Source organism: Emys orbicularis, chromosome 7, assembly GCF_028017835.1.
Source record: "Emys orbicularis isolate rEmyOrb1 chromosome 7, rEmyOrb1.hap1, whole genome shotgun sequence".
NCBI classification, from domain to species: domain Eukaryota; kingdom Metazoa; phylum Chordata; order Testudines; family Emydidae; genus Emys; species Emys orbicularis.
The window spans coordinates 69,084,131-69,109,952 of NC_088689.1; positions in this window are offsets into that span (position 1 = coordinate 69,084,131).

Sequence of the window (25,822 nt, forward strand, 5' to 3'; positions counted from 1 at the left end):
CCAGAACTGGGGGAAGGGCAGGAGGTCCATGCCCCCCCACACACTTTAAAAGTGGCCTCAGCATCCTGTAAACATGTCTTCAGGCCCCCTGGAGGGGGCAGGAAGCTAGACCGGAGCCCCCACCCCTGGGTCCCACTGGCAGTGGCGTGCCCCAGAGGAATGTGGAGGGTCTGGGGCTCCCCACAGTGACCTGAGCAACCTGGGCTCCCTGGGCAGCTCTCACCACTCCCAGCTCCTCCTTCTGGCCTGGCCAGGGGGTGAGATCCTGGGGGAAGAGGAGGAGCAGGGGGCAGGGCCACAGTTCCGGTGCCCCCCGACACTTCTACCCAGGTTCTGGCATTCCCGAGGGAGCCCCCAAATTGGTCGGGGCCCCCGGGCACAGGTCCCGTAGGCCCTTGCGTTAATCCGCCACTGGCGTTAGTCACACAGAAGGTAGCAGACTTGTATTAGGGATTTGCAAAGCATGGGCTCCATGGTGACTTTTAGCCCCTGTATAGCATTCGGGGCTGATTCTGCCTCAGGGAGGTACAGCACCTTTTAGGCTTACTGAATCCTTCCAGAGGGTGCAGTACAATCACATCTGCATATCAAGCCAGCTCTGCTGGCCGCTGTGAAGTAGGGGTATCATTTGCTATGGGGCAAAGAGGGGCATTTGGTTTGCTCCCACCGTTTTCATTGGCCTAAATACTCCTCCCGACTTTGCAGATAGAGTAGAATAACATAGAATGTTCTATATGCTAACAACTTTATGCTGCCCACTTCCCCCCAGAATTTTTCTGAAATGATGCCCCTGCTGAGGAGACTGAGCCATGACCCTTAGAGGAGGTTTGCACCCCAGGCTACTAAAAGAGAGCAGTCTTGGGGAGCACAGGGAATGGCACGTTCCTTGCTTTTTATCCCCATCTAAACAGCAGCCAGGCACAATCTGGCCCTAAATTAATTGTTGTTGTTATTGTTGGCTGTGATCGTTGCTGGTGGTAGCTGTTTGGAAAATAAATTCCCACCCTGATATTTTGACATTTGTTTTTGTCCTGAAATGGGATAAACATTTCAAAATGTTGTTGGGATGGAAAGTCCCAGAAAATCTCACAATGAAAATGTCTCCATTTTCAAGGGAAATGAAAAGGTTCATTTCAAAGTGCTGATATTTTTGACATTTCCCCGTGAATTATTTCAATGAAACCCATATCTCATGGGGATTGTTTTCAGTCAAAAAGTTTTGTACAGCTCTCATATTTACTCACTTTAACTTTTTTCAATGTATATTGACAGTGTCCCTTCATTTACAATTCACCAAAGGTTGTGATCGATTCTCCGTCACTGGCAATTTTAAAATCAAGATTGGACGTTTTTCTAAAAGATCTGCTCTGGGAATTATTTCGGGGAAGTTCTTTGGCCTGTGTTACACAGGGGGTCAGACTAAATGATCACAGTGGTCCCTTTAGACTCTGTTGCTGTGAGCTAAGTCCATTGGGCTGGATTCTGATCTCGGAAAAATTGGTGTAAATCCCAAGTAACTCTACAATAGCAAATGGAGTTGTTCCAGTTTTAAACCAGAGTAAATGTTGACCTCACTGCAGTTACTCCAGTTTAGCTGAGATCCGAATCTGGCCCAGTGATTTCAGTGGGATGGCATGTGCGTAAAGGCAGCAGGAGTTTGCCCAAAATGTTTAGCACTGCACATAATTTCATACCCTGAACTTGGGACTCCGAGGCATCTGGATGTGAACCAAAGCAAAGGTCGAAGTGACAGTGAAGGTAGTGGTTGGGACTCAGCAGACCTATGCTTGCTTCCTATCTCTGTGACAGACAGACTCCCTGTCAGGCTTTGGGCAAAAAACTCAGCCTCCTTTGGCCAGATTTTCAAAGGTACCTAAGCAGCTCAAGATGCAGAATTTGGTGCTTTTGAAAGTCCCACTAGGCGCTTCCCTGCATTTTTACCTTTGAAAATCTGGCCCTTTGTGCTTCTGTTCCCATTTGTACAATGGTGATCCTAGCACTGCCCGGCCTCCCAGAGCTGTTGTGAGGGTCAATCCATTAATGGTTGTCAGACGGTAGCAATGAGGGTCATATAGGATGTGAAATGGGGTGAGTGATATTGACCGCCTTTGCAAAGCCTTTTGAGATCGACTAATGAAATTAGTATTATTATTTATTACCTAGATAGCTAGATCTCTCTGCAGTAAGCATGTGAATTCTTCAGCAGCCTGGCAGAGCTTCTTGTTTGAATGAAGCCTTAACGGTGTTTGCCAGCACAGAGCCCCTAAGCTCAACACATAAATTTGACCATTGTTACTTCCAGCTAGGCTTTCAAGAAGAGAACATGTGACCAGGTGACAAATCAGGGTGTGTGCTTAACCCCACCCCTCCTCCACTGTTACTCAGATTGGAACCGCAAAAGATTTGCTGAAGAATTATTTCTGTAGACATGATCTCAGACCATTGCAACTCATTACTTGGTGATATGACTGCGGAATGTATTAGAGACTCCAGAGTATGAGAGGCTCAGTCCATCTGGAATTAGACGCAGAGGAATAGCTGGCAAGCCGTGCTGAATGCTGGCAGTGAGAGAAACCCCAAAATGCCTGGATTGTAACACATGAAAGCGGTGAGCAATGAGGAAGCAGAAAAATATGACGTGTTAGCAATAGCAAAAATAATGTCAAAGGCCAATGCCATTATTATTTCAGGTCATTCCACCTTCAGCTTGTCAGATAGTTTGGGGTGGGTGGGTGGAATATGACACAGTCCAGATCGCCAGCACAGACCTGCCCCTCTCCGCCCCACACCTCAGGCAAGTAGTGCCTAATTGGAGTTAAATACTGGACATGTCTGGATTTAATATTACCCACTGCTCAATGACTTCATACATTCAAGCGACGAAAATCTGCCCGCTCTCCATTTTTTAGTGGAGACCTTGCTTGAAATGCCTCTGATGTCACAGGGCTGGCCCAGTTTTCTAACTGATATTATATTAATACATTCCAAACCCTTTGCAGTTTGTGCCAAACCTGGGGGCTGTAACTCAGGGAACTTGGAGGAAAATCATTCTTGTTTGTATAATTCTTCCAGTGAGTTTAGTGCTGATGAAAAGCACGAAAGCTCTGGAATCTCCAGGGCTGTCAGCTGGCTTATCCAGGGAGCAGGAACAGCACAAGTTCCCCCCAGGACATCCAGGGGCCTGTTCTCGGGGTGAGAGGGGACTTGAGTCTCCATGGCCCATTCACTCCTTGGCTTCTCTGCCAGCAAGGGGGGGGGGGGGGAGGGGAAGTCTAGAGACAGAGAAGGTCACAGCAGGACAAATGGGGTTGTCGGAAATTGATCATCTGAGATACACCCACCTGCTTCTAACAAGATGCTCTGTGCTCAGGTCTCCAGAGGCGGGTGGCAAACCTCCAGAGGGAAACTTCCTTCCTGACTTAAGCTTGGGGAAGAGCAGGAGGTTGTGCATGTGAACAACAGTCACCAATGTTAAGTAGCTAGGTTCTTGCGTTTGCATGTTGGATCCCCATCCCACACCCTCGGCTGCTTGTGTCTTTAGCTTCCGAGCCTGTCCCTCTTCAGGGGGGATTTTGAAAGCTCCCAAGTGAGTTAAGTGCCCAGATCTTGTCAATGAGGTTTCTGTAGTGCTGGCTATGTAAAGAAATTCCCAGAGAAAATGTTGATTAAAAACATTTTTGTTCTTGTCTAAATATTCCAGGTGAATTTTTGACTTTTTGTGAAGAAACCAAGAGGAAAAATTCTGCTTCTCAGAAAAAAAATGTAGAGGGAAGTGGACACTTCCCACAAAGATTTCAGTCAAAAACCTCAATTTTCAATCAAAAGAATTGGTGATGGAAAAGAACATAACATAAGAATGGCCATACTGGGTCAGACCAAAGGTCCACCTAGCCCAGTGTCCTGTCTTCCCACAGTGGCCAATGCCAGGTGCTTCAGAGGGAATGAACAGAACAGGTAATCATCAAGTGATCCGCCCCCTGTCGCCCATTCCCAGCTTCTGGCAAACAGAGGCTAGGGACACCATCCCTGCCCATCCTGGCTAATAGCCATTTCAATCAACTCTAGACTTGTGCTTTTAACTCACATAGATGCTTTGAAATCCACCAAGTAGTTGTCACATTGAATCCTGGTGTGATAGATTCAACCATCTCCAGGTGCAGAGGATTCCAAGTGCTGATCACCTGGGGTGGAATTTGCCCCTGTGCAGATGATCGGCACAAGACCTACACATCACTGAAGCCCCATCTAAGCCTTATTTTCTCTTCTTATTGTGAGAGCATAAGTGGGACTTCGGTGATGACTCACTCTCCATCGTGGGGGAATCGAACACCCCCACCCCCCAAGTGTGTAATTGAACCGTCTCTCTAATTTCTAGGAACATCTACCTATTTGCCTGTTACTGATTATTTCAAATAGATCCAAGAGCGGGTCTTCGTTGCCTGGCACTTTTCCATGTGCGTGTGGTCAGTTGCTTCACAGTACAGTGACTGGGTATAAATTGCTACTGTTCTGACTGTAGCCTTTTACATCCATTGGCATCTGCTCTCATATCTTTAGGACAATCAGCTGCCTTGTTGTTCACTCCTCGTGGTTTCCGGATACCCACACAGCCACAAAAAGCCTCCTTTTCCATCTGTAGCTGGCAGGGAGACTGCACCCCCTGCTGTCAGATCTGAGCGTAGCCACTCTGACCCACACACAAGAGCTAAGCAAAAGCCTAGTCAGGTTTGACAGACAGATTAGAATTTCCCTGATGTGTCAGAATTAATTGATTTCCAGAGAGATGCACCCCCCACATCTGCCCCAGTTTGGTTGTAGGTAGGGTACAGAACAGGGCAAATAATGGAAAAATCTATTCACAAGCAATTATTCAATGAAAAACAATTGCCAACACTTGCAACAAATATTGTTCAACAACAAATTATTGTAGCAGCTCTGAGAGGGTCCTTGAGAAACCAGCAGTTGGCGCAAGCAGAGACAGTTTATGATTCTGGTTAAGGCCTGAACCTGCAAGCACTCGTGTATGTGGGTGAGTTTGAGCCAATGGGATTGCTCACTTGTTTAAAGGTGTTTGCAAGATTGGGGCCTAATTCAAATGAAGATCCAGTGACCTCAGACAATTTGGAGGAAGAAAACCCATCTCTAGCCACAGTCTCTTTTCTCCATGATATTTTTGGCATTCAGTGCTTAGATACTATGGTGATAGGTGTTACAGAACAACTATATGTCAGGTACTTACTTGGTACCCATGACCTAGTATCTGAGCACCTCACAATCTTAAATACATTTATCCTCACCACAGCCCGTGAGGTAGGGAAGTACTACTATCCTCATTGTAGAGCTGGGGGAAACAGGCACGGAGAGACTAAGAATTTCCTCAGCTCACTCAGGAAGTCTGCAGTAGAGAAGGGACTTGACCCTGGTCTACCAAATGCTCTTCTCAATAGATGTGGGTTATATTTCTTACAGTAACTCTCTCCCCCAATATATTATAGTTTTTGCTGCATTTTTCTTATTTTTACAATTAATTGGCACATTTTGTGGTTTCCACGACTACCCCCATAGTGTCTGCACGCTGAAGGCCAAAAACATCAAGTGACTAGAAGGAGTCATAAAATGCACATTACTGTTTTTTCCCTTTGCAGTTTGACGGTTTTACAGCAAAACCACCAGACCCCTTAGGGTAATTTTATCTGAGCCCTTAAAAATAGCAAAAAGCAACGGAATGGCACTGTCAGCTGTTTGCTGTAATGTCAGCAAGGAATTTTATGTTTGTCTCTCTCTTTCCGGTGTCACCTCCAAACTCCTTCCAGTTGGAAAGCTGCACCAGGAGAGCCCCATTTTAGAGTCCCTGAGGGGAAAGATCCCCTTCTGGAAGCAATGCAAAGTGGTAACGGGGAAGTGGAGCAGGAGCAGTGGGGACAAATTCATCCTAGTGTAGCGACACTAAAGTCAGTAGAGTAATATACATACATTCTCTCCTACTGCAAAATAGCTGAGTCACATCACAACACACCAGAGAAATTGGCCAGCAATCTTCCTCCATGTTTTCTGGTCTTCACACAGCCTTGAGAAGCGTGTTCTCAAGAAGTGCATTCTGGCCAGTCAGCCACCTCCAGTAGAGTAGCATCAGGGATTATTTTGTCCCAATGTTTTAAAATGTGCTATCATTATTATTGCCCTTTTGACAAGCAGTTCCAATTTCAGGGCCTTGCCAGTTGTTTTCCCATTGGAGTAGAATTCAGTGACAGGGTGTCCGGTTACTTTCTCAGTGCAACTTTTTCATTTACACTCTATACAGCGGTCCTGGCACAGAAGTGGTTACAAAGAGCACACAGGCAAGCCCCTCTTTCAGGAATCACAGCCCAAACATGGATGCCTGGTTCCCAGGGAGCAGCTCTGCCTCCAGCATTGACTCTACTTAGAGAGATTAAGGCAGAGAGGAAACTCCATTGCTGCTTGCCCCAGCTCCCTAGACAAAAATTTCATCACAAGACTCACAGCAAGGCAGCATTTCCTCAGACTGAACATCACTCGCACACTCAGAAAAGATTGGCACAGAGATGGTGACACCCACCGTAATGTTATTGTTAGGCCTCTTGCTAAGAGAGATCGTGATTCTAGTCTTGGAAATAAGCACAAAATTCCCACTGACATAAATGGGATTTGCATGTACTCACTAGACTGCAGAATTTGGGCCTTATCATTTATTTCAGAAGCTTTGCCTACACTGCTGTGGCCCAGTTACGGTGGTGCAGCTGTGCCCCGGTGGTGTAGAAGCTTCCTACATTGACAGAAGGGAGTTTTCCATCAGTGTAGGTAATCTATTTCTCCAAGAGGCGATAGCTAGGTTCACAGAAGAATTCTTCTGTCAACCAAGCTGTATCTACAGTGGGGGTTAATTCAACCTAACTGTGCTGCACAGGGCACAACATTTTTCACAGCCCTGAGCGATGTAGCTAGGTAGCATTTAAATGGTTTTAGCTGAGCCTGATGTCCACACTTCTCTGAGGTGTGAGGGGAGGAGTAAGTGCACCTGCTTCCTAGGCGTTTGTCTGGCTGGAGACAGTTTTTGGCTAGGCAGGGGAAATAGGTTATTGGTAGGACTGCCACTGTTCTCTGTAATGGCCTGGAGATGCACCGTTTTGCCATCAAAACTGGGATTAAGCAAGGATGTGTTATTGCCCCAACCCTCCATCTATTTAGCAGTCATTTTGGTCCTCATTGAAAACCACCTCCCCAATGGAGTTGACATTCAATACAGAATGGATGGGTGGCTTTTTAATCTTTGAAGTCTCCGCTCGAAGTCTAAAGTCCTCAAGGCGTCCATTACTGATCTTCAATATGCTGATGACTGTGCCATCCTCACGCACACTGAGAATGACCTTCAGTCCACACTGGATTTTTTTGCACAAGCTTACCGAACCCCAGGACTCTCACTCAATATTGAGAAGACTAAAGTGCTCCATCAGCCTGCTTCAGGCCTTGCACATGACCCACCACAAATCACCATCGAGGGACAGACTTTGGAGACAGTCGAGCACTTCTGCTACTTTGGTAGCCAAGTTTCTCAAAATGTAAAAATTGACAGTGAGATCCAGCACAGGATCCAGTGTGCAAGTGCTTCCTTTGGGAAACTGCTCCGACGCGTTTTCATGGACCATGACCTACTGCAGACAATTGTTATTCCTGCACTCCTTTATGGATACGAAACCTGGGTGACCTATTGACAGCACCTCAAGAGTCTGGAACGATGCCTCTGGAAGATCCTTTGCATCAAGTGACAAGATCGCTGAACTAACGCCAGCACCCTCACTGAAGCCAATGTCACCGCATTGAAGCAATGATCCTCCTGCACCAACTCCGCTGGGTTGGACATTGTGTGCAGATGCCAGACTCTTGCCTCCGAAAACAAGCCCTCTACTCTCAGCTTGCCCCTGGTCAGATTATCCTGTGGTGGTCAGAGGAAACACTACAAAGACACACTGAAAGCGTATCTCCAGACAACTGTTGTGAACATCACAAGCTGGGAGGAGTAAGCCACCAACCAACCTCAATGGTGCCACATCCTCCATTAGGTAGTGGCCCACTTTGAGGAGAAGCGCCTTGCCCTCAAAGCTGAAAAGAGAGAGAGAAGGAAGGAAAAAGAAAGAACTTTCTCCCAACAGGCAGCTGACCGGCCAGGAAATGTCTGTATCTAGTGCAGGTGGATCTGTGGTTCCAGGATCAGATTCCTGAGGCATCTCAGGACCCATATGTAAATCTGTGGTAGCGATCATAATCGAATCGCGGGATTGCCGATGATGATAGCATGGGGGAGGCTCTTAGCAGCAGGAAAACACTAGCAATGAGTTTTCTTTTGCAAACACAATGCTTTAGATCAGGGATCTCAAAGTCAAATGACCACGAGGGCCACATGAGGACTAGTACATTGGCCTGAGGGCCGCATCACTGACACCGCCCACCCCCCGCTGCTCCCAGCCCCACCCCCACTCTACCCCTTCCATGAGGCCCTGCCCCTGCCCCGCCTCTTCCCACCCCTTTCCCGCCCCCATTCCAACCCCTTCCCCAAAGTCCCCGCCCGAACCCCGCCCCCTCCCTGCCCGTATTCCAACCCCTTCCCCAAATCCCCACCCCGTCCCGCCTCTTCTCCACCTCCTCCCCTGAGCGTGCAGCTCCCTGCTCCTTCCCCCTCCCTCCTGGAAAACGCTAAGCACCACCAAATAGTTGTTTGGTGGCGGGAAGCACCTGGAGGTAGGCAGAGGAGCGGGGACGCAGTGCACTGGGGGCGGAGAGGGGGAGGCAGGTGAGGGGAGCTTGGTGGCCGCATAAAATAACTCGGGGGCGGGCAGGGGGGCGCGGGGAACTTGGTGGGCTGCAGCAAATAACTCCGCAGGCCGCATGCAGCCTGTGGGCTGTGTGTTTGAGACCCCTGGTTTAGATTAAGGCTTCCTATGGGGGTTTTGTGGTCTTTGCAATGGAGAGTAACTCCAGACAGATGAGCTCCCCCAGGGGATTATGGGAAGGCGAACTGGCCAAAATGCAGTTGAAATAGCTGCCTGATGCAATTACCGGGATTAGAAGATGTGAATGTAAGATTCAAGAGTTACTTAAGGAGACACTTTAACAGTAAATTTAAAGGGGCAGAGTCAACCTCTTTAGGGCAAATCAGAGGCAACATCTGGGCTGGTGTGTAGGAGATGGAGGGTGAAAGGAGCCACTTCCCCCAATGGCTGGCTACTCTCTGGGAGCACCAGGACTCTGCAAGGCTAGTGCTGCTGGGATTAGCCTGGAGCTGGAGCCAGGGCCCCACCCCATCCTTATCAGACAGCAGAGTTGGTTTGCACCCAAAGGGAGCACATGCAGCACCCTCTGCGGCGCGGCAGCATCTCCCAGAGTGCCTGCTGGGAGGTGGGCAAAGCGGCTTGGCACTACTGGGGGGCATGACAATGAACAACAGTTTTGCCCCCAGTTTGTTTTCAAATAAGGTTTTCAAATGAAAAAACAAAGCATTGAAAGCTTAGATACTGCTTTCGCTGGACCCTCTCAGGGTGCCCCTTGTCCCAACGGGGCAGAGCACCTTTTTCCTCTCTCCTCAGTGGCGAAGACCCACCTTAGGGTCAATGGCACTGGGTTTTTTGTTCTGTGTCCTCACTTAGTGGCCAGGTGCAGGAGTTAATAGTGAGCCCCATGGCCTCTAGGCCATTACAATTTATAACAACAGGAACTCAGGACTACCAGAGGATAGTGATACATACCTGTTTTATTCCAGGGAAAGAGAGGGACTGAATATAAGAAGGGAAAAAGGCAGGGACCACAAGGAGCGGCAGGGGAATCAGTCATCCCTCAGCAGGGGTGTTGGAGCTCCATAAGAAGGGATGGCGCCTTGCTGGGAAGCCAATGATGCTCTTCGGGGCAGGGGGTCCCTGGCCACGTCCTGGTGCCCGATACAGGGAGGCCTGCTGGGCTGAGCTCACAGGCAATCGTCCCACATGTGCAGCAGTGTGTTGAGGCTCAGTCTCTCCTTTGCAGAGCTGGGAGCTCCTGGTTGGTCTCCTGACAAAATGGTGCCTCCTTTTCTGCTGCAGGGAGGAAATCAGGGTCTGTTTCCCCTTGGCTGCTGGCACCTGACTCCCTGCAGGCAGCTCATCCCACAAACGCTGCCTGGCCTGGGCTCAGTGCACACACTGGGGCAGTCCCAGCCATGGGCAGGCTCTCTGCAGCCTGCAGTTGGTGCCCTGCCTGTCCATTGGGTTCCTGGCCTGGCCCTCCAGGCTTCATGTCTCTCCAACACAGGGGAGGCAGGCGGGTACCTACAGTTCCACAGTCTCTGCCTCAGTGCTGCTGTTTGTGGGAACCACTTTTCTGTCAAGTGTCCGAACTTCAACTGGCTGCACTTATAAGTGGTCAAAGCCACCCCAGGCTGCTACCCTATCCACAGCATCCCAGGTACCCCTATGGAATACTTCCGCAGACACAGCTCTGAGCTGGGACAGTGATCTTTGCTCTTATCTGATCACGGCAATTAGCAAGCAAATGAAAACTTCCAACTCTGCAGTTTGGCACCGAAGGGTCCCAATGGATGCAGGAGATGTTGAGTGTGGAAAGTGGCACAAAGACATAAATAACAGATCATGTCATTACAGAGCTGTCTTCTGTCTTTCCCTTAGATATATTGGGCAAGAAATAATGGATATGCCTCAGTCTTAAATCTTACCGTCAACATCAAGGCATCTATCCGCTTCTCAGTCGCTATTACTCATCACTTCATAAATTTTAAAGTTAGAAGGGGGATCATGGTTATCTAGTCTGACCTGCATTGTACAGGCCAGAGCATTTAATCCAGTCCTTCCTGCATTAAGCCCAGAACGTCTGGTTGAGCTAGACCATGTTTTCTAGGAAAACATCCATTCTTGAGTTATGAATGCTTTGGTAGCCTATGATTTCTAAACCTTGGTTTGGGTGGGGAAGATGCTGTGCATGTCTAATGATGCCATTAAAAGGTTAAAATTAAGGTTGTTTTTTTTCTGAAGTGTTGTATTTTTAACATAATGAAATGGGAAGCTTTGTTCTTTTCCTTGTTCACACTCGATTTTCCTTAATGTAATGATTAAAAAATATGCATATCCCCAGAGAGAAGTAAAATCTCAATATAGTTTTTACTCAAGATTCCAGGTTGTTAAGGTATTAAGATACAAAGCAGGTATAAAGTGCCAGCTGTGTGATCTGGTAGCACTTTGCACTCTCATAAGTGACAGACAAGACATGGTAGGGCAATGCAGAATCAGGTTCCAGAGCAATATTTCCCTCAAGGAATTGGGACAGCTTTCTAGTTCTGTGTTGGTACAGCGCCTAGCACAGTAGGAGTGTGGACCGTGCGTGGGGCTCCTAGGCACTACTCCAATAATAGATAATCTCCAAAACATGAAAGCCTCCTTCAAGGTTCCCAAAGGCATATCTAGACTCGTAGATACATGACCTGATTTTCAACAGTGCTGACTGTCCATCAGGTCAAAGTCTATCTTCGACTCTCACATTCTGCTATCTCATGTGTGTAAGGGAAGCAGAATATCAGACTCAACATGCACCGTGCAGAAGAGGCTTTTCCACCTGCCTTCAGTCAGGGCCGGCTCTACTGTTTTTGCTGCCCCAGGCAGCGCGCCGAATTGCCGCTGCAGTCGGCGGGGGCAGTCTGTGTGCCATTAGGGCAGCACGTGCGTTTCCGCAGCGGCAGCAATTTGGTAGCAGCTTCTGTCTTCAGCTGGAAGACAGAAGCCGCCGAATTGCCACCGCGGGGAGCTGAACGTAGAAGCTGTCGCCGAATTGCCGCCATCGCGGAAACGCGCGTGCCGCCCTAACGGCACACGGACTGCCCCCGCCGTCCGCAGCAGCAATTCGGCGCGCTGTTTGGGGCGGCAAAAACACACAGACTGCCACCCCTTGCAGATTGCCGCCCCAAGCACCTGCTTGGAATGCTGGTGCCTGGAGCCAGCCCTGCCTTCAGTGCATCCCTCCAGGTTTTCACTGGTATGGCTGAGACCAGAATTTGAATCTACGTTGCTGTCTTTTCACAAGAGCTGTTAGCTCTTACTGGCACTGTTATAAATACAGAAGAAGCAGCAGGCAGCAGAATGACAGGCCTATAGTTCTATTAAGGGAGTTCAGGGGATACCATAAACAATGAGAGTGAAGCTCAAGTAACCTGATCCTGTCTGTTGACCCACCCAGGTGGGCTATGCCTGGTCACAGACGTGGCTTTGTCTCACTGTTAACACTACAGAACTCTGGTGGGTAAGTCAGTTCTGACCCACTCAGCAGAGAGGGACCGGGAGCCAATGCAGAGGTGCAGGATCTCTCCAGATCCCTGAGATCCACCCAGATCTTGGGGAATCTGCTGGTTTGGGGGGTGAGCGGGCGTCCACTTAGGGCCTCCTTCCTGTACCTCCCATGGGACCCTTCTTCCTGCATAAGAATAGCAGCTGTGGTGGCCGATATGGCTTTTCACATCTTAGATCAGCCATCAGGCAGCTCTGTAATTGAAAGCTGATGTATAAATGCCATATGAGCTCAATCCGGTTTTACTAATTACTGTAGAAAAGCATCAATTACCCCCTAAAAATAGAAGGCTCTATAAGCTGTGGAATGCCCACTAGACTTTTAAAATTTATGAATAAGCAATGCTGGCCGATCTGTGCTCTTGCTGGAAGGACTCTGGTCCCAGCTCCCTGTACAGCATCTGCCAGCCCCAGAACTGAATCAGAATGGATCAAATTACCTTTATTTTTCTAAACCAAAACTGACATTTCAAGCCCACAGTCACAAAAGGGCCCAACTCAAAGCCAAGCCAAACAGGGGGGGAGGAAAACAAGGGGGAATTACAATGCATTTGCTGCTTAGAACAGCAATGATGTGGTTGCTTAAATTACCTTTGGTTCTAAATAATGCTGTTGCAATCAGGCAAAGTTACAACCCGAGTTATAATTAATGAGCTGCAGTGACAGTGGCTGACCATTTAAGCCTTTCTACAGGAGTCTTGGTAATTACCTGTGATGTCTGAAAGTGATAACAACACTGAAGCTGCCTGGCTAAGCATTACAGGATTAAGTCACATTGTGGTCCATGGTGATCCAATGTACCCTTCCTGGTGGTCTATGAAATTGCTTGAGAGCAAAGCAGTGGAGGATAGGAGGGGGGCTGGCTCAGGAGGGAATCTTTCTGGTATAAAGTTGGAGAAGCACTTAGTTAGAGCTGGTATTTATCTCGGGAGAGCTGGGTGCAGTTCCTGGTTCTCTTGGAACTGAGTATCCTGTTGATGGTCAAGAAGGTGGAGGATGGGCAGAAGAGGGCCGCAGGTATTATTACTCTGCAACCTACCAAAGCCCTTGTCTTTGATGTTCCCCGAATTCCGCCAGCACCTTTCAGGGAAGGATTCCTTGTGTCACCACAGCAGTGCTGGGACAGCTCACAATCTGCGTGGTCCTGCCTTGAGTGCCAGGGACTTGACTAGATGACCTATTGAGCTCCCTTCTAGTCCTACATGTCTATGATTCTATGGTGATGATGTTCTGGGCTGGGGCAGAGTTAATACTAGGCACATGAGAGGTGCGGCTCTGTGACCCCAGTGAGGGAGGGAAGACCCCAAAAGGGCAACCCACAGAGTTGATACTGGCTACTCCCTCAGGAGGAGGGAGGGGACAAAAAGGAATTGTGGTCAACTAAGTTCAAGGGACAAACAGCGAGTGCTGGGCTGGGTATGGGACAGCAAAAAGGAGCCAAAGGGGGCTCCCCAGCAGAGACCTCCAGACAATGCCTGCTGCTCTGAGAAGAGACTGAGGGGCTGGTGGACGCTGCCCAAATGGACTCCGACTGGGTGTATTAACGAGGAGCAGGGACACGGCCCCACCGTCAGAGAGCCCCAGGCACTCAAGCTCCGTCCACCTGCACTGATGCACAGCCAGCTTGGCCAGGGCCAGGAGGAAGTTTACAGGGAGGTGTCTGGTCAGGGCAGTTCAGACTAAAAATGAGAGGGTTGCACACTTTGTTGCTTCTATGGCTGAGCTATGTATGCAGCTGGGCCCTCACCACACTATGGCCAGGTCCCCTCGCCCACCACTCTGTCAGAACCCTATTGACTTTGGTGGAAATCAGAAAACTGGAGAAGGCTGATTTCCAGGTGAGAGGCCTGACTGGGGGCGGGGGACTGGCCGGAGTTGGGGAGGGGCAAGGTTCCCAGCTGAGGGAGCTTTGGTCAGAGGGGGTGAGGAGCCCACTGACCCTACCCTGGCCCTCAGCCCTGTATCCAGAGTGTCTGCTCCCTCCCCTACCACGAGCCCCTGTGAGGTTGCTGCCTCTCCTGTGTTACCTGTGACCAAATGGTGAACTGAGTGGAAAGCAGGCCTTTCTGGCTTTCCGATTCTCACCCAGACTCAATAGGGTTCTGCCCACCAGTGCCTCAAACATTCCCTGGCATTTTGGAATTAATTGGATGCGGCTTTCCAAAGTTATCACACTATAGACAACCAGAGCAAGCAATGCCATGGCGATGAGTGCATGCCCAGCTGGGTAGGGACAGAGAGCAGCTGGATGCAGCAGAAGAGGAGCTGAAGAATGGTGCCTGAAAGTAGGCATGTGCCAGGGCAAGGTGCCAGATTGACAGCCTTGCGGACCAATGCCCTCTCTGTTCTGGACAGGTGCCGCACATACAGTGGCACCATCCCTCACCTTCCTGCCCACTAGCCCACTGCCATCCTGTCCTGGGGGTCCACTGCCAGTGAGCAGAGGGCAGGTTGAGTCTCCAGGGCCCATTCTGTGCTAGGTCCCTGTGGAGGCCCCTCTGAGTGCTGGTGGTAGACCCTGTTTTTGTGATATGGATACTGATCCACTGGGAACTGGTCTTCTCCTGAGTCCACCAAAGCTTTTTCTGGCATCTCTTCCTCAGCGTTTCTCTTAACCGGGCTTTGGAATAGATTCTGGCTGAAGCTGTGTACTAGAGACCGTGGGTGTGAAGGATCTTTCAGGGAATGTCTACACTGCATCAGGAAGCCAGCTTCCCAGCCCGCTGTTACTAGTTGCAGCCTACAGCAGTACAGCAACAAGCTGCAGAGAAGGTTAGGCAATTTGTACATGACACAGCAGTTGAGTTACCCTCCTTATATAGCATGAGCCATTTCGGAGACCCTTCTTTGATGCATAATGAACTGTGGTCCTTTGGTGGTCAGAGGTTATGTCAAAAACTTCCGGCTCAGGGTGGCCTTTGAACTCCAGCAAGGTGAAGATTTAAACCCTAGCGGTGGCACATTCCCACTGGTCTCTGTGCACAGGGATTTAGATGGGATTAAGTCAGATTTGATCAGAGGTTCTGTGTGGATGGCAATTCAGAAGATTGCCTACTGCCTGTACATTTTTATATTTCTCTCGACTGCTGAGCTCAGTGAGTGAGCAGTGAGATGGCTTAGAGGACTGGCCTCTGGGTGCAGACTGTGCCGCTTAGCACAGACCAGGTGGAGCGTTAGTTTAGCGGTACCTGGATTTTCCAGCACTCATGGCTGCACTGGCAATTTACCAAGCGGGCTGCATCTGCTGTAACATGCAAACAATTTGACATTGTGTTGTAAAAATGAAATGCTCACAAGCTCAGATTCACACAGTGGAGGGGAGGAACCAAGCAGCCAGTGAGCAAGGACGGTCTTGTTGTCCAGGCACAGGACTAGTAATCACAATTCACGGGAACCTGGTTCTGCTCCCAGCTTCACCACAGTCTTCCTGTAGGACTTTGGGCAAACCCATAAGTTCTTTGGGCCAAACCCGTTGTAATGTAGGCAGCTGCAACTCCATGGCAGGCTTGGGAGAGAGAGACACTCCAGCATGGAGCCAGCTAGAGACTCGGCCGACAAGAGAGGCGGCTGAAGATAAAACAGCATGTTGGGGTGGGGAAAGTGAGACCCAACCCTGTGCCCCCCCCCCACCACTGGACTGTAGTGAATATCAGCTACTTGCAGAGAAACGAGTGTGATCAACCCAAGGGATTTTTTAAAATGTTTGTCAAATCATTTTGAATAACAACTCCATTTGAGAAAATCTCAATCTGTCCTTGGAAATCCCAAGAGCAGAAAACAAGCTAGATTGGCTGGATAAATGATTTGTTATGAACTTTTCTCAGCTCTGTATTTTATACAGATCAGAAACCTAATACACTGGGATGGGATTTTCAAAGGAGGCTAAGAAAGTTACGCCCCTAAATCCAATTGGATTCAATGGGGTCTGGTTACGTCACTCCTTATTGGCATCTTTGGAAATCCCACCTTTGGTGGACAGAGGGTGGTACGTAGAATTCTCTTTCCTGTCTCGGTTGGATGAAAGAAGCGGGTGCTAAGAAGTGTTACTGAGCAGCAAAAGTGTGTTTAGAGTGGGGGATGGGGCTAAAGCAAGCAAGAGAAGAAAATGCAGCATGAGAGCACTAGCGAGGTTATATGTGGTATTTAAAAGCCACACAGCGAATCATCTCTCGGATCACTCCCCCTACTTCACTGCCATTCCTGGGGGTGCACCAGGTGAGAGAGTCGATGGCAGCACAGCAGCCTGGAGCAGCATGCAGATGGGGTGAAAGAGGAGGCTGGATCCATGTGTGATGTTCCAGCACAGGCTGCTGGTTGTGAACTGCAAACAGGACAGGGGCAGGGAAAGAGACACTTCAACATCAGGGTGGCCGCAGCGGGTCCAGGATCCAGTAACCCTTTCCCACCTGAGAGGATCCCCAAGCTGACCTCTCCTGCACTGAGGAACAGACATGAGCTGCGAGGCTGGCTGAGCTTTGGGCAACTTTCCCAAAGCTGCATCTGGCAACAGGCACAGAGCGGAGCGCCACATCATGGAGTTACAATTCCTGAGAGCTCCAGGCAGGAAAGTCAGGGTTGATCGTAGCAAGGGTGATGGTTCCTTCACAACCACTGGCTTTTAGACCGGGGGCCAGGTGAAGTAGGAGAAAAGACCATGAGGAGGAAGGATGCTGAGTCAGAAACTAGCAAGGAGCCTGAGCCAAAAGCTTTGACCGATTGGCTCCCTCTCTACATGGAGTTTTGGGGAAGGCCAGAGGAGTATGTGGGACCAAACTCCAGGGCTGGTCTTCACTGAGAGAGGCCCATTTCCAAGCAAAATTGTTACAAGACATGGCATGCAACCTGGGACCACATTAGCTTCTCCACCGTCCTCTATCTTGGAGCCAGTTGTGGCTGAGAGATAATCTGGCCAGGCAGCTCCAACAGAGCCACTCAGTGAAGGAGCTGGGAGGAGTCTGAGCAGCAAAGTCACCCAGGGATCCATTCTCCACCCTCTGCTACCACTTGGCTCTGAGCTAGAGGTGTGTAAACTGCTCACTATCACCTGGATCTCTGTCCCATGTGTGTCTCTGTGGGAGGAGGAGATTCAGCTCTTTGGGACTATTTTTCCCAGAGCCAGTGGATATTGTTATTAGTCACATACACGACGGAAGTGCCCAGGGACTAGCTGAGGTTGAGGTCCCATTGGGTTAGGCATTGCACAAACACAGGGTAGTAGATGGTCCCTGCCCCGATGAGCTTACAATTTAATAGACAACTTGCAGCAGGGTCTGTGGTCAGGGTCACTCCAGAAAATGTCTCTGCTTCTGGATGGAAATAATAGAACAAAACAATCCAGGAGTGCTGATGAGTTCAGAATGCATGGGCTGGACATGTGCACGCATAGCCTCCTTTGTAAAGGTGGTTAGAACCCCTCACCTCCAGTCACACAGCAAGATTTTCAAGTTGGTTCCGCCCATCCTGGTGATGGCTCCTCCCTTCCACTGCTGATCAGCCAGGGGTGAAAACTACACCTATTCCTGTCCACACCTCTGAGCAGCTGATAAGGACGGAGGGAAGAGGCACAGCTGTGCTGAGCCACTAGCAGAGCAGCTGTGACTCAGGGTCCCTGGTCAAAGTCCTGGGTGGGGGGAGTTAGGCCCATAACCAACACCACCATTTCTCAAGGCCGCTGCTCAGGCCAGGCCTGGGACACCATCTGGGGACATCACTCCAGATGACAGCTCAGAATACTGTTCATTGAGATGGAGGTGCTGATGGTGGAATTGCTCCCCAGTCGTTACTGGTGGTTAACTTGATGGCTGAGTTCCTGTATATCATTGATGCAGTTTCTGTACCTACCAGTAATATTAGTGCTTATCACATTATCCAGCCCTTTCTAAAAACCCTCCTAAACTCTTTGGTTCCGTTTATCTGGCAACCTGAGCTGCCGTGAAATGCAGCACAGATCATAGGACAGCAGCATGAGCCACTCTGCCGACACACTCCTCCAGAAATGCAAAGGAACAGCGCCTGCCTATGCATCAATTTGTTCTCTTCAAAGAGTGCTCTGGAGGACCTTCTCAGAGCCAGCCCAGCAACTTAAAAGAAAGCCACCGTGGGATGAAAGAGGTCAGGGTCATAGATCACTCCCCATGAAGAGGCAGCGCAGCATGGGAGACACTCAGCACTTCCTGGAAGTCTAGGAGGTAGGGATTTCTCCTAAGCAGAGTAACTGTCTGGCTGCTGGATTTCTGGTGAGGATGCTAACAACCAGAACATGCTGCTTCTGATGTTTCCAGCAGACGCTAGAGCAGCACTGTTATGATGAAGCACACAGAGGATGTGCACAGGGGATGCAAAGCCTGGTCCAGACTTGGTATGTGTAATACTAATTACTGATTATCAGTAGCTATCTAAGACAGCCCCTATCCCCATAGTACCTGAGAACTCCTTAATGCATTTAATCTCAAAACACCCCTCTGAGGCAGTGATGTGCTATTATCCCCATTTAATAGATGGGGAAACTGAGGCATGGAGCCACTAAGCCCTTTATCCTCAAAGGTATTAATAGGAAAAGTTGAGGATCTGGGCATAAGTGATTTTTCAGGATCACTCATGATGTCTGTGGTACCCAACCACTGGACCATCCTTCCTCTCAGTAGCGCTTATACATGTGAGGTGCTAGACAGGCAGGCAGAGGTTAGGGGAAGAGGAACCACAAATATGGATTTTATACAGGTCAGCTAGATTCTCTGCAGGTAGCAGGGCAGAGGTGGGTCTCCAAGAGGGACTTAATGTGGACAGGGTCTGGGCCTTGTGGATGAGCTCAGGGAGGCTGTCAAAATGATTAGGGGGGCATGTGGGAAAAGCACAGAGATGACGGTTTGAGAGACTAACAAATGGGTCAGTGGGGGTGGAAGGCTGGTGACGGGGAGGGGCTGGTGTGGGGTGATGCAAAGGGAGAATGTATAGAGATTTGAAGGTGGTGGCAAGGAATGGACGTGTGATCCCTTAGTGCAGGGATTCTCAACCTTTTTCTTTCTGAGGCCCCCCTCAACATGCTATAAAAGCTCCAGGACCCAGCGGTGGGTGGGGAGAGAAGGGGAACTCGGGCTCCGGGCCAGGGCTGGGCCTTTGGGCACAGGTGTAGTCCAACTTCTACTTTGGGGGGCAGGGGACGGTGGGACTTGGGCCAGCTCTGCATAGCTGGGTTCAGGAAGGCAATGCCACCTCCACCCCCTGACTCACCTCAGCAGGCCACCCAGCCTGTCTGGGTTGTGTGGGGTAGGGGTTCAGCTAAAAAAACTTGAAAACTGTTTAGGATGCAGGGAGGGGGTAGCTAGGGGCTGTGTGTGGGCAGGGGGGCAGCTCAGGATGCAGGGAGGGGGTAGCTAGGGGCTGTGGGTGGGCAGGGGGCAGCTCAGGGTGCAGGCAGGGGGTAGCTAGGGGCTGTGTGTGGGCAGGGGGGCAGCTCAGGGTGCAGGCAGGGGGTAGCTAGGGGCTGTGTGTGGGCAGGGGGGCAGCTCAGGGTGCAGGTAGGGGGTAGCTAGGGGATGTGTGCAGCAGCTGCTGCACTGCCTGACTCCAGCTTCCCAGCTCTGACCTGGCCAAGGGGTGGGGCCTCGGGGGTGGAGAGAGGAGGAAGGGAGGGGTGTGAAGCTGCCCCCGCCGGGACTGCCCTGCTCTGGCACTGCAGTGGGGGAGGGGGAGGGAGGCACCGGGCTCAGGGTTTCAGCCCTGTGGCATGAAGTGCTGGGGCTCAGGCTCTCTGGGCTTCAGTCATGGGATCCCGCGGCCCCGCTGAAAGGGCTCAGGGGGCCACGGACCACTGGTTGAGAACTGCTGCCTTAGTGGATGGGAAGCCAGTGGAGGGATTCGGAAGGGGAGGGAGGTGTGATCAAATCCACAGGAAAGGAAGATGACTCCAGTGGCTGTATTTCATATGGACTGAAGGGAGGGGAGGGGTGAGTCTGGGATGCCAGAGAGGAGAAGGTTGCAATAACTGAGATGGGAAAAATGAAGAGCGTCATGAGAGGTTTGCTTGTTCTGCTGTCTGTGGCCCAATCCTGAATCATTACTCAATTGTCCTTATTCAGGCAAAGATTTTATTGAAGTAGGAGCTACAGATGTCAGGATTTGGTCCAGGAGTCAGTTCTGGTGCATTTGGTTATAGTAGCAGGTCCTCATCCTTATTCTCTTTCTCTGGACACCAATAGTCCCTTGGCATGGTCAACGCTGTCTTTCTGAAGGGGATGCTGGCTGTTTCAGTCCATTGCTTTGCCATGTCTTGCACTCCTGTGCTCTGCCATGTAGTGGCCCTGTACCACAGACTACCAAGGCTGCTGTGAGTAATCGGAACATTCTGGCTGCCCTCAAGGAAACTGAAGACCACCCATTTAGCAGCCAAACAACTTTTCCTGGTGGGGCTGGCTCAAACCCACTGCAGTCTTCCCTTTGCCTTCTGGAGGCCATGTCACAAAGGAGTTGAAGGAGGGTGGTCACAACCCCCACTCAGCAAATCAGTCTGCACTTTGCAGGTGCTTGCCCAGACCATGTAACGGGGTTGAACAGCCCAGCTGGCAGCAGTTGGGAATGCTCTAAGTTGCACTGGCTTGTAACAGGCCCTTCGGAGCCATTGTGCTGGCAGAGAGCAATGGAGTGCAGTGACTTCTGATTGTGCCCCCTCCTACCCTAACACACCCCCACTACTTGTGAGGGGGGCCGGCAGCGGGTAGCTATACTTTCTTATGCCATTGGATGATACCCACCCTGGGGCTCTCCCCAGCTGACAATTTAACACAATTTCAGGTTCGTTTTGCACCACCAGCGCAGTTCAGAGAGGTCTCAGTAGGGACAAGGATCTGCCCCCAGGGCCGGCTCCAGGCACCAGCCGAGCAAGCAGGTGCTTGGGGCTGCAGCTTGTAGGAGGCGGCATTCCGCCCAATCCTAGGGCGGGACGGCCACTTTTGTTGTTGTTGTTGTTCCGCTCCGGCCGCCCTGTAGGGGGCAGCGGCGTGGAGGACAGGAGCGCCCTGCAGCAAGCCCAGCAGGGCAGCCCGCGTCCTTCCCTCCCAGCCGACCGGAGCGGTGTGGAGCCCTCCCGGCAGGGGGCACGGCAGGAGGGGCCACGTGGCAGTGCCCAGCTGAAGCCCTGGCCACCCCCCTTCTCTCTCTCCCCCCGCTCCCTCCCCCTCCCCCCACTAGCCAGGGCACATCTGCAGGGCAGGGAGTCCCCCTGCCCCCTGTATCCAGCCGCGCCGCAGGGTTTTTTTTTGTTTTGTTTTTTGCTTTGCTGTTCTGGCTGCCGCGGGTTTTTTTTTTTTTTGCTTGGGGCAGCCAGAAAGCCAGAGCCGGCCCTGTCTGCCCCTAAGCATTCTCGAGATGAGCTGTGCAAATAATTGATTTTTTAGATCACTAGCAATTCTAAAAATGAAAAAAATCATTTTGGGTCGAACCGAAAACGATGGGGTTTTAAACATTTTTGGCAAATTGAAAAGTAAAAAAAAAACAACGTATTTCAGGTTGAAATGTTCTGATTTTTTTGACCATTTTAAAACATTTTTGTTTTTTTTAAACAAAATTAAAGGAAATTTCTAAATGGAAAGTCATTTTGAACCAAAACATTGAAATATTTTTATTTTTTCAGAATTGTTTGTAGGTTTTTTCTGACGGAAGCAATCTGGTGAAACCGACCCAAATTTGCAAAATGTTTCGCTGTCACCGAATCTGAGTTTTTGCTGAAAAATCCAAAGCTTCCTCCATGCTTGTTGCTCCAGCATGTTTAACGGAGCGGGGAGTCTTCCTTAACGCACCAATGCCTCCTTTCCAGCTGCCACCCACAAAGAAAATGCAGCAAGGCCAGAGAAGGTGTCAGCCCTGGGCAGTGAGGGAAGTGAGGGGCGGCTCTCTGACCAGGTATAATGGCCTGATGACTAAACACCTCCGTGCGCTGTGGGAAGCTCATTTAAAAGCAATGTGAATATCTTGGTTCTCGGCTTGCCCATGTGAAAGTACCCGATGTGGAGGCAGAGGTAGGGGACATCTCTGTGCAAGCTGTAGATTTGGAAAAGGACAAGGATCTGTTGGAGATCAAAGAGGATCTCACTGAAAATAAATGAGGAAGCAAAAATATTAAGACTTGCGTGTCTTCTGCAGCTTGCTCGGTTTACACCCAGAGGGGGGCGGGGGAATGCTGTGATTAAATAGCTACCGGGGAGTCTGGGATCTCACCCCCACTTCTTCAGTTAATCACCGAATTAAGCTGAACGAGGGAAGCACATTTAAGTGTGTACGTTAGGTGTTTGTGTCAGTGTAACTAGACTGATTTCATCCCCTGGTTGTAGGGTTCCTAACACAGACATGCCCTGAGTTAGTCAAAGGGATTGGATTTACATCAGTTTTCATGTCACTTCTGAATCTGGCCCCACAGTTCAAGGAGGCTGGAGTCAGGTCACTTCCAGGACTCAAGCAAGCATTACCCTCTGCCCTCACAAAGAGTACTGGATGTGGCAATATGGATTCTGCACTACCCATGTGTAGGGCATATTGTTGCCCCTTGGTAGCCCCTGGCACAAGCAGCAAGTCTGGATGGATGAGTGCACTTTCCCTGCTGGGATATTTTGGTTTGTTATTGAATTAGGCTCCTGGCAGTGTCACTCCAGAGTGAATGTTTATGGAAAGTAATGAGAATGTTTGCTTTTTTCTCTCCTCTCACCTTCCCTTACCACAAGAGGATGCTCTGAAGGCAGTAGGCTTTCATTTGTTTAACCTATTAGTACCCTACTCCCTTGTGGGACACCACTCTGTGCTGTGAACTAGTTACATCTCACAAGCTGAGTATGGTCGGTCCTGACTAGCTGTTCTGTGGAAGGTCCCCGGTGCTTTGGGAAGTGGTGCTGATAGCCAAGTATAAGATATGTTCCCTATGAGACTGTACTGAACAAGAGGTCAGTCTTGCGACATGATGTGGGCCCTCAACTCCCAGTGGACACAGAGGGCACTAGGGCTGGTTGGACATTTTTGATGAAAAATTGGGATTTTGATTACATGACAAGTTTTGCAGAAAGCATCTGCTTTCCTTGGAAATTTTTGATTTTCTTTTTATTGGGAAACCAAAACATTTGGGTTGAAAATTGAAAAATGTTCAGTTTGCAGGAGATTTTGGCCAATTTCCCCCCCCCCCCATTTTTTGGTTGCCACAAACCATACAATTTGGGGGGGGGGTTGAGGGAAATATTTAGATTTTTCACTGAAAATGTTGTTGAAAAAAAAATATATATTCATTCTCAGCAACATTTTCCACCCCCAAAAATTATCTGTCCTGCTCTGCTGAGCACACCTGCAGGTTACAACTCTCGTAGTGGTGTAGAAGTGCCGTACTGTTAGAAATAGCATCCTTGGCTGAGTGGAAATCTGAAGGCCTAGCTTCTTAGGATCATTGAGGACTTCTTTCCAAAAGCCTGGGAATGTGAATTGTGGTGTCCTGGCCAAATTGAACTCATTCAGCCTTCCCAAAATTCTCCATGTGCACATTCATTTGGATACAGGAATTTTCTACGCTTCCCATCCCCAAGTGCTGTGCTGCATGCTCTCAACATTCAGACGATGTCAGTGGGTTTGGAAAGGAATCCACTGACCCATCTTGTCAAACAAATCCATGTGCAACCTTTGGAGCGGTAAGATGGCTGCCGGAAAACTAATAAACAGAATACACAGTTTAATGTAACAAAATAATAGTTTTCTGAATGATTGTTTTTCCACTTCTTTCCTTTGGGGCTCAATGTCTTTTCCTTTCTCTTGCTGTCTAGGCTGGCAGTGTGGTGGGGTTAGAAGTGGGACTTGGGATCTACTCCTGACTCACTGCATGGCTTTGGGCTAATCATGTAGCCACTCTATACCTTTCCCCATCTGTAAATTCAGGATAATACTCAGCCAGCCTCTATAAAGTGCTTTGAAACCCTCAGGTTATAGATGCTGTACATGCAAAGCATTATTGTGGTTTGGAAACACTCCTTAGAGAATACATAGCTTCCCTCCACCCCTCAACCTCCTGAGTTGACATAGACATATCTTAAGTGAATGGTAAGTCAGTTCAGTCTATGAGCTGTTCAAAAGTTTGCTACGGATGAACAGAGCTGGGAAGCAGGCATCTGAAAAGTAACAGCCAAGATGTTCAAAAATGACTCATGATTTTTGGGCATGCAACTTGTGACACCTTAAAGGGCTCTGATTTCCAAAAGGTGGTTGCTTGGCACGTTCTGAAAACCAGGCCCCTCCAAAGTGTCGCAAGTTTGCTGCCTAAACACCGAGGTACCTAGAATCAGTCATCACTTCTGAAAGTCTTGGCCCACTTTGACATCACCTGCTACCGAGAGAAAATTACAAAGAGGGGCAAGTTTGGGATAGTTGGTTTAATGCACTGTCACCAGTGCTCGCCATTTTATTGTGAGTCTCGTGATATCTAGTGTTTTTCTTAATGTCACTGCTGCCAGAATCCGATTACCTGAGAATGTAGCTTTCATTTACAATCCTTTGTTGCTGGCAAGCCTTCATGGTTGCAGAGAAAAGCTGGAGAACAGAAATCCCAAACACCAGCAGGCCAATAAAAATACTAATTTAGGGAGGCTTTTTATATCTCATGATTTTTAAACCAATCTCATGATTTGGGGGATTAACTTGTGAGTTTGGAATGTGTGAGGTTGGCAACATTGTTAACATAACACAATATTTCAGTACATTTAAATCGCCGTACTCTACAGAATTTATGGCAGAAGATCTATCGCTGGGACTTACATAGCCCACGTTACCATTGCATCGGAACACCTCCCAGTCTCTCTTGTATTTATCCTCATACACCCCTGGGGGTTAGGGAAGCATTTTACGATGGGATACTGAGGCGCAGAGAGCCTAAGGGTGTCTACTCTGCAGCCGAGCGAGTGCCCGGCGGGTCTGGCATGATGCTACTCAGGTGGCTAGCCCAAGCAGCTGCTGCCACTAGCATGTGTCTGTCTGTGCTGCAAAGCACATTACCAGCTGCAGTGTAGACAAACCCCAAGAGACTTGTCCCAGGTCATAAAAGAAGTCAACATTGCAGCATTGCAAGGAACTTCAGCCCAGATCTCCAATGCCTCAGGCTAGCACCCCAACTGCTAGAACATTCCAGTTGCTTGCTAGAAAAACACTCCTGTGTTTTGCAAGTCAGTTGCATTCATTTACAATCTTCAGAGGGGCTTCTGCTATTTAGATTGCAAGTTCTTTGGGGGCAAGGGCTGTCTTTCCTTCTGTGCGTGTACAGCACCTACTGCAATGGGCCCCTGATCGCCATTGGGGTCCCTAAGCGCTCCCAGGATATCAATACTAGTAATATTAAATACATAGTAAACGACAGGCCATACCCAAGAGTTTACCATTGGCTTCAGCTGGATTTGGATCCTGCACATACACAACACAATATTTGATCATGATTTGTTCTCTTACACATTTTCTAAGCTGGTTTTTTATTGGTA